At 42.3% G+C, this 9,805-nt stretch overlaps 1 pseudogene; it reads right to left on the reverse strand.

The window, feature by feature from the left end:
- Positions 1-6,636: 6,636 nt before the first annotated feature.
- On the reverse strand, positions 6,637-8,002 carry LOC137237461 (protein RCC2 pseudogene; annotated as a pseudogene).
- Between the last annotated feature and the right edge of the window lie 1,803 nt (positions 8,003-9,805).

The raw sequence follows: 9,805 nt of genomic DNA on the forward strand, positions 1-9,805 counted from the left end.
ACTCGTGATAGGTTTATAATCCGAAGTAGGTGGAAATTTCGTGTTTTTTAAACACACCAATCGCCTTTTGACTATCGGTTGACTCCCCCACCAGTGGTAAGAGTCCTCCGACACAGCTCAAGGCAGACAGGCAGTGAAAAAAAAAAAAAATTTTTTTTCTCTCCTCACCTCCACTGCACTGTGCAACATAAGGCTTAGGGATAGTCTCTTTTCATTCGAAATTTCGATAAGAAGTACACAACACCTTTATTTCCACCTGGTTGATGTTTTTTGTAAACTTGTCACAGATTCACTTCAGTTTATACACTTGTACACAATATCCAAGCCACGACGACTTATATACACCATTGGATGGCTAGTGGCTGGTAGGAGACACTATTTACTTACAGTCCATAATAAAGTTATTTTCAAAATTGTGTATCAAACAGGAAAATAAATCAAAATAAATAAGTTCATTACGTTTTTCATCGTCGAAGAAGTACAGAATTGCATTCAATACCTTTTTCTTGGAATACTAAATTGGTTTGGCACAATTAGCCCACTTCACCTTTTCATCAAATAACAATTTTGACACATTAAATTTGCATCCAAATTTCTATCTGTGTCACTCTTAGAAATTTCAACAATAATACACAAATAATTAGACACATTAAATCTTGAAACAGATTTCTATATGTGTCAATTCTTATAGTTTCGCTTTCGTTGCAAGCACAATACTAAGAGTCATTACTTCCGCTCTCGTTCCTTAAAAGAGACAAGATATTTAAAATAATAAAAAAAATGGAGACCTACATAAGAATGACAGACTCCATAGTGGAGTTTGAGCAGGAGTTCAATGCGAAGCCAATCGCTGAACAAAACAAACACACCCTTGCAATACAGCAAGAGGAGCTGAAAGCACTATGGAAGAAGACAAAGTCACTTTATGAAGGTCTCCTCAACTCTACAGATATTACGAAAGAGGACCTGCAATCCATTAAGCAGAAAAATAAAAGCTGTTTCGCATGCTATATGAAATGTATGGCTACGATCGCTGCTGAAGTGGAAAAATTAGCACCACCTGCAAATGCCCCTGCCACAAAAGTGGAAACCAATCCGAATCATGGACATAAAATCCGGCTGCCCCCTTGCGATACCGATGTGTTTAAAGGTGATTACCTTTCTTGGCCGGCTTTTAGAGATATGTTCACGGCCTTATATATTCTCAACAAGGATCTGCAAGATGTTGAAAAAATTTACTACCTAAGGCAGAAAACTCAAGGGGAAGCAAAAGAAATAGTAGAAAGGTGCTCCCTGACGAATGAAGGGTTTCAAACAGCCTGGAAAAACTTAAAAGACAGGTATGAGAATAAGCGTGTCCTAGTGAACACGCAATTGAAACTTTTGTTTAATCTTACGGCAGTCGAATACGAATGCGGAACAGCAATAAAAAAATTACAACGCGAAATAAATAATTGCATATCGGCTCTTCAATGTCACCAAATCGACATTACAAACTGGGATGCAATTATAACATACTTATGTTCCACAAAGCTCCCGGAATCCACCTTGGCGCTATGGGAACAAACCGTAGAGAAGAAAACGGACATCCCAAAATGGGAGGATATGGACAAATTCCTGTCCAGCCGTTTTCAGACTCTAGAAACTGTGTCTGACATAAAGGGTAGCAAACCATCCAAGCCGCCCAAAACTCATACGAATAGTTCAAAGGAAATGCCTACAAAACTTGGAGTTTACCAAGCCAGCGTTCCAAAAACGGCATGTAAGATGTGCAACAGTAAGGAGCACAAATTACGAAACTGCCAAAAATTCCGTAAGCTGTCCACGGCAGACAAAATAGCTTATGTGAAAAGCAACAACTGTTGTCTGAACTGCTTGTCGGCTGGGCACACAGTGACAAGATGCACGAGTCCATTCAACTGCAACTCATGTCACTCAAGGCACAACACCTTGCTCCACCTTCCGACAGCTAATCCAAAAACAACATCAACAACGCCCCAAAGGGGCAACCAACATAACAATGATAACGTACCCTCCACTTCACAACAGGCAAGGGCAAGGATGGACTCTGAAAAGAGAAAAGAGAATATTAATAGCGTCTCTTCCTGTCATGCACATACAACAAAGGGGGTATTACTAGGCACAGCACGAGTGAAAATAAACTATAATGGAGTGGATTTCACCGCGAGAGCACTTATAGACTCTGGGTCTGAATGTTCGTTTATAACAGAAAGACTCAAAAACAGAATACATCTGCCATCGAAACGATTGCACGTCCAAGTTTCAGGCATTAATAACACACCATCTGCGCAAGTGAAAGAGTCCTGCTCCATAAGACTGGGTTCCCTTATAAACCCCTTAGTATGCATTGATACAGTGGTTCTGGTCCTACCTCAGTTGACAGGGGATCTTCCAACATGTCAAGTTGACGCAATGACTCGACAAGAGTTCCCTGATCTTGTTCTGGCGGATAAAAGGTTCTTCGTTAACGAACCAGTGGACCTAATCCTAGGAGGCGACATTTATCCTCAAGTAATTCTAGACGGCATACGGAAGAACGTCTTAAATACGCTTCTCGCCCAAGAAACCGTCTTCGGTTGGATATTAACCGGTCGCACAGAAGCAACTCAGCCAATTAATAACCGAGTATCTTTTTTTAATGAAATCAGCATCGAGAAACAATTGACTGCCTTTTGGGAACTAGAAGATATCCCTAAGAAAAGGTCCCTCACTGAGGATAATGTCTATTGCGAGGCACTTTACAAAGCGACAACAAAAAGGAATACTGATGGGAAATACATCGTAGCCCTACCATTCAAGCAGGGGTTTCCAAACAGCATCACATTAGGGCCCTCTCTGAAAAGCGCTTGCTCTCAGTTTTACCGAAACGAGACGCGTCTATCGAAAACGCCAGCCCTGCAAACTGAATACAATAGAGTATTAGCTGAATACGAAACACTAGGGCATATGACAAAAGTTCCCACCATTATCCCTCCCCATGCAACAAATTGCTATTTTTTGCCTCATCATGCGGTAATAAAAGAGGAGAGCACGACTACAAAAGTAAGAGTAGTTTTTAACGCATCGTGTCCCACTGCCAATGGCACTAGTTTGAATGACGTGTTATACACCGGCCCCGTACTGCAGGCCGACCTAACAATTCTGCTCCTTCGTTGGCGATTCTTCAAATATGCCTTTAATGGCGACATAGAGAAGATGTATCGCCAAATATGGGTAATGCCCAACCAAACCCAGTTCCAAAGAATAGTATTTCGCAATAATCAAGGGGATCCTATCAACGTCTATGAATTAAAGACAGTAACGTTTGGAGTTAACTGTGCTCCGTATTTGGCAATAAGGACACTGCACCAACTAGCAGATGATGTAGAGACTTCATCACCCATAGCAGCCAGCATTCTGCGTACAAGCATGTACGTCGATGACGTTCTAGCAGGAGGCCACAGCATCGAGTCTACAATTAAAGCTCGGGAGGAAGTCACCCACGTACTACGGTCAGCAGGTTTTTCTTTGCGAAAGTGGACTTCGAACTGCAGCCGAATACTGAAAGGAATCCCAAAATCCCACTTGCTAAACGAAGATTTTCTGGAATTCGAGGATGCGAGTACAGTCAAAACATTAGGCATCAGATGGAACGCGCATTCGGATTATTTCTATTTTACCGCAAAACCTATCGAAAATCGTGAGGTCCTGACGAAAAGGGCAATACTTTCAGCGATCGCCAAACTCTTCGATCCTTTGGGATGGCTCGCGCCAGTCATCATAGTAGCCAAGATCATAATGCAAAACATCTGGCTGGAAGGAACTGACTGGGACGAGACAGTGTCCACGCGTACCCTAGATAAATGGCAAATATTTATGGAGGACTACCCGGATATTAACAATATACAGATACCAAGATGGGTAAATTTTACACTAAATGCGGACGTTGAATTACATGGGTTCTGCGACGCATCCGAAAAAGCCTATGCAGCTACAATATTTCTTAGGGCAAGGGTTAATGAGGAGGTCCACGTCAGCCTACTAATGGCGAAAACAAGAGTAGCTCCCGTAAAAACAATTTCGCTACCCAGATTGGAACTGTGCGGAGCAGTCTTGTTAGCCGAAACTTTAGAATCAGTGCGCGAAAACCTGAACTTGGGAAAATTCCATACACACCTATGGACTGACTCAACGATCGTTTTAGCGTGGATTAAAAAACCTCCCTGCTCTTGGTCAACATTTGTGGCTCATCGAGTAACCAAAATCGTAGAAAAGGTAGGGAACAGTGCCTGGCACCACGTAGAGTCTGCATCAAACCCAGCAGATTTGGCCAGCAGAGGGCTGTCCGCAAAAGACCTAGTCGCAAGCTCCTTGTGGTGGCAGGGACCTTCTTGGTTACAAGAAGACAATTCAAAGTGGCCAAATCAAGGAAAGGAGTATCAGACAGATATTGAGCAAAAGCGCGTAAAAGCCTTTACCACATCAAAAATAAGTGGAAATGAGGATATCCTAGAAAGGTTTTCAGAACTTTCAAGAGCCTTGCGGGTCATATCATATATTATAAGGTTTTCGCAAAGTACCAATACTAAAACAAAATCTTCCTTTAAAGCGGAATCGTACTTCATTTCACCCACTGAAATTCAGGCCACGACAAGTCGTTTAATAGCTCTCTACCAATGGAAGCATTATTCGGAGGAACTTTCGAGTTTGAAATCCGGGAAACTCATCGGTTCAAAGAGTGAAATCCTGCCTCTTACCCCGCTTGTCGATGAAAAGGGCATATTGAGGGTGGGCGGTCGTCTTTCAGGGGCCAAGGATCTTCCCTACAGTGAACGGCACCCGATCATTCTGCCGTATGACTGCCGGCTCACACGACTTCTTGTCCAGTTCATCCACAAAGATACCCTGCATGGTGAGAACCAACTGATGTTTCGTCGCCTACGCACAGAATATTGGATACCTAGGGTAAAAAATATGATCCGATCGGTCATACATAATTGCAAAACCTGTACCATATTCCGCAAACGGACCCAAACCCAACTGATGGGAGATCTACCTCCAGAGCGAACCACCTTTTCCCGGGCTTTCACCAATACGGGGGTAGATTTTGCCGGACCGTTTGACATCAAATCTTATAGCGGAAGAGGATGCCGCATATCAAAGGGTTACGTCTGCCTCTTTGTCTGCTTTGCCACCAAGGCGATTCATTTAGAAGTCGCGAGTGACCTCAGTACCGCCGCCTTTTTAGCAGCTTTCGATCGGTTTGTCGCCAGGCGAGGGTGTCCGAAGAACATATACTCCGACAACGGAACAAACTTCGTCGGTGCCTCTCGAGCACTTCGATCCGAACTCAAAGCTTTCCTCGCCGATGCGCGTAACCAAACCCTATCGAAGTATTATCACCAAACCCTTCAATGGCACTTCATACCTGCAGCCGCCCCTCATATGGGCGGACTGTGGGAAGCTGGAGTCAAAAGTTTTAAAAACCACTTCAAAAAGATAGCGTTGGACTACAAATTTACTATGGAGGAGTTCAGTACCCTTCTTTGCAGAGTTGAGTCTTGTCTCAACTCGAGACCTCTGAGCCCCTCCTCCAACGACCCGTCCAGCTTGGAACCACTCACTCCGGGACACTTCCTCATTGGCGGTCATCTACTAGCCCCACCAGAGATTGACGTCAGTGAGAATCGTGCCTCACTTGTCAACCGCTGGGAGAAGCTGAAGGCATTACATCAAACGTTTTGCAAACGGTGGAAGTCCGAATATCTCACCGAATTGCAAAAACGCACCAAGTGGAAACACCCACAAGCCAATCTGAAACAAGGGGACCTGGTAGTCATAAAAGAGGAAAATTTACCTCCGAACGAATGGAGATTAGGGCGAATAACCAAACTCCATTATGGAGCCGACAATCGAGTTCGAGTCGTCGAGCTTGATACCGCGAGAGGGCACACGACGAGACCAATCACAAAGTTGGTCTTGCTTCCTCCTTGCGAGGAGAGGGTCGGAGATCTTTAATACCCCACTTCTCATTCTCCCTAATTCCACTTCTTTTCTAGTCAGGGTGTGACACCGAATTAGGGATCTGAAGCTTGTCTATAATTCTTATTATCCTATTACAAATTATCCAAGACCAGCAAACCCTTCATGCAACACTCCCTAGGAACAAATTTCAAAACAACGATGCGATGAGCCAATTGCTCTTTGAAATAAGTCTAGGTTTAAGAGCTTTCTTATCAGCCATGAAATTATTATACAACAGGAGAATTTCCTGTCTGCAAACCTATATTTATCTAAACAGTAGTACACCTTTGCAGATGGCATTGGGTTAAGATTGCCTAATGTTTAGTTATAAAATTGAATATGAGCTCAAGTGGGAACGCGTTGGTTAGGCCATATCTATATATATATAACTTAACTAATTCACCTCGGCGCAAGACTTGCTTTCATGCGCCCATGGCCTTGCTTTGGGCATGAGTGAAATGTACGCTCCTATGTTTAGCGGAGCCATTCACACACCTCCTATTTGACGGAGTCACATTCATACAACTGCCTATGTTTTGGCATGAGTGCACTATACGCTCCTATGTTTAGCGGAGCCATTCACACACCTCCTATTTGGCGGAGTTACATTCATACAACTGCCTATGTTTTGGCATGAGTGCACTATACGCTCCTATGTTTAGCGGAGCCATTCACACACCTCCTATTTGGCGGAGTTACATTCATACAACTGCCTATGTTTTGGCATGAGTGCACTATACGCTCCTATGTATAGCGGAGCCATTCACACACCTCCTATTTGGCGGAGTCACATTCATACAAACAAACAAAATGGGGGCCAAACCAACACGTTCCCAAAATTTTACTCATGATAATGGCATATCTTCAACATGCTCCTCTAAGACTTTCATGGCTGACAAAAAAAAGTTTTTCCTTAAAATTTAAAAGCTGATAGCTTAGCGCACAAAGGTTTTTTCTCACGTGCGTGGAGCACAAAAGGTTTCCAATCATTTTTATTTAAACCTTATTTCAAAAAAAAAAAACAAAATTACCCTATGAAGCACCGATCGGGGTATTGGAGCAAAACGATAATTTTGGGGAAGTTATGTTTTCCGAAATTAGGCTCCAAAGCATACTAAATGGCTTTAGGCATGGAGAAAAACCCGGTTTCTAGCGCTGCTGTCCTCAAAGAACGCATCACAGAAATTTAGAACAGTATAACCCCTGTTAACGAATTTAGTAGCCTTAACGCCACGACGGTTTCAAGATGTTAATAAAAAACAACATTATTTAGAGCTACGTGAGGTTATTCATACTAAACAGGTTATTTGTGTACTGTATGGACGTTGGTTTTTGTTTTTTTGTTTCTTTCCCATAACTGAGCTATTTTGTATTAAAGTGAGGGTTTTTTGTAGCTTATTATGACAATCAATAAAACAAAATGAGTCAGTTATACAACTGTACCATCCCATTTTTCAGAAAAATTATTAGCCAAATCCCCATCTATACACACGCTTCTTAGAATCAATGGCGACCGTATGATTATTACCGCAGGCGAAGTCGACAATTAGAACAGTCCCTATAGGTATTACATGTCCTTCTTGCCTTTCTCAATATAAAGTACGATTTTTTCTTTTTTTTGTTTTGGAGACGTTTCAAAGTGAAAAGATAATTTGTTCGCATGGACGAAATACTTTGCATCTCTGTTATGTCCCAATTGACCGTATTCGGGTAACCCAAATGTATGCAAATTACCTTTAATGATGAGCATCACGGAACACTCGGCTCCACAACATATACGAATAATTGGCGGACCACGGTAGTTTATTGGGGTTGGGATACTTACCACCGGCTGGGTGTTACCTATACCACGTTGGCCTGACTTATTCTCTCCGCAGGCATAAACAGTACCTGTCTTCGTCAAAAGGAGGGAATAGTACCGACCACATGCAGCTTGGACAACGTTGACGCGTTCCAAACCAAGGAAAAAAAGTAGCCATCGAAATTTAAATCAAATGAAAACACGATTGTCAAAAGCTTGAGATAAAAAGCGCTCACATTCTAAAGTTATCAAAGGCACAAAGTATATACACAGAGTGTCTCAAAAGCCAACGCAGTCATAATAAAAAAAAGCTTCAATTAATAAAAATTCCAACACACAAATTAAAAGCAAGAATGGAATTTGCATAGAGCAAGGGAGTGCGCGAAACAAAATTTCGTTTTCACCACCAGCACGGCTACCACTCGACGTGGCATAATAGTAGGTATTTCGCATATTTTCACATCAGGTAATCCCAAGTGACCGAAAGGATTGTGGCCAAAAGAAATCGCCTTACGATTCATGTTTATTAGAAGGGTGTGAGCAGAAGTCGGACTACTTGCGCAATAACGATACTTATCATCAGTAAATCGATGAAAGTTATAACAACGATTGGGTCCAACTTTGCCACATTTTTGCGATCCCGTTTGCCAGTCAAATCCCATGTCACCATTCCGCAAATTAGCAACCGGCACGGAGTTTTGCCCAGGGATGCAAGTAGATCTTCTGGCAATTTCGTAGGGGGATCTAAATCCTCATTAGGAATCAAAACCTCCCCTTGGTCTGCGGTAGACTGGCCGTCTTCACTGGAAGCATCGCTTAACACAGCTTTGAAATCATCTTGCTTCTTGGGCGACGTTTGTTAGGGCCAGCACCGTTTCCACCAACTTTACGTTTTGCAGACATAGTGCTTATTCTTTAATAAGATGATGTATGGATAGATATTGTACTTCTACACGAAAAAATGTATGCTTTATTCGCTTATTACGCGGAATTTTAAGAAAACGGGTACAGCGAAAGCGGTGCCGTAGATCTCAAGTAAAAATTCTTTTTATTCTCACCTTTTATTCGTGTTTCTGGCTTGAATGAGTCTTATATTTTAAAAGTAATACCCTTCCTTCATATAAAATCCTGAAATTTCATGTTACCCACAACAAATTCGGGCGATTAAACCGGAGAAGCGACAAATAAAACCACTGCGTTTCCTGTAAATAAAAAGGGAAAAGTAATGACTAAACAAAAAAGATAAAATCGATCAGTATGTACTCACCACCGCGTGTTTTACATTCATGATTCTTTTTTTTCGTTCAGGAAGTGGAGAAGTGTAGTAAATGTCAAAATTTCTACACTTCACTTCGGACCATCAAGTAGTCAAGCATCACAAATCACACATTGTAAATGGTGCATGCATGAGTTCAAGGTTGCTTCGTTCTGCGCAGCTACGTCACACTTGACTGCTTCGGCGAATGAAAAGAAAAAAAAAAAAAACAAACAAGAGCTGAAGGAGAATGGCGAAAAAACTGCCCATCCAAAACAGCTGAACTGATGTTTACATGCGCAATGCGCCACCATATATATAATTCCAGCATTCAACAAAGACGTTAGGAAACCACATGTCGCGCTGCCACACTACATGTCGCGTATAAAATATCTATCAATCATTTGGTCGAGATTCGAATACTTAAAGCTAAGGCCACACTGAGCTGCACTACACTACGCTGCAAAATATTCTTCGCATGTATTCTTATGGAACAATTCACACCTAGCGGCGGCAGCAATGCGCGGCGCGGCCATGAGCGGTAATGTTGATCAAATAGGCAAAAAAGTGAAGCGTCGCTGCCGCTACATGTCGCTTCGCTTAGTGTGCACGCACTTTAATTCTACGTATTTCAGCATTTGCCATCGTCCTGAACCTGCTAAATAATTTTGCATGCAAATGCAACATCAACGATTTGCGGCAGATAAATCCAGACCAGAAGTTTG

The sequence above is a fragment of the Eurosta solidaginis genome, chromosome 1 (genome assembly GCF_040869045.1).
Source record: "Eurosta solidaginis isolate ZX-2024a chromosome 1, ASM4086904v1, whole genome shotgun sequence".
Taxonomy (NCBI): Eukaryota; Metazoa; Arthropoda; class Insecta; order Diptera; family Tephritidae; genus Eurosta; species Eurosta solidaginis.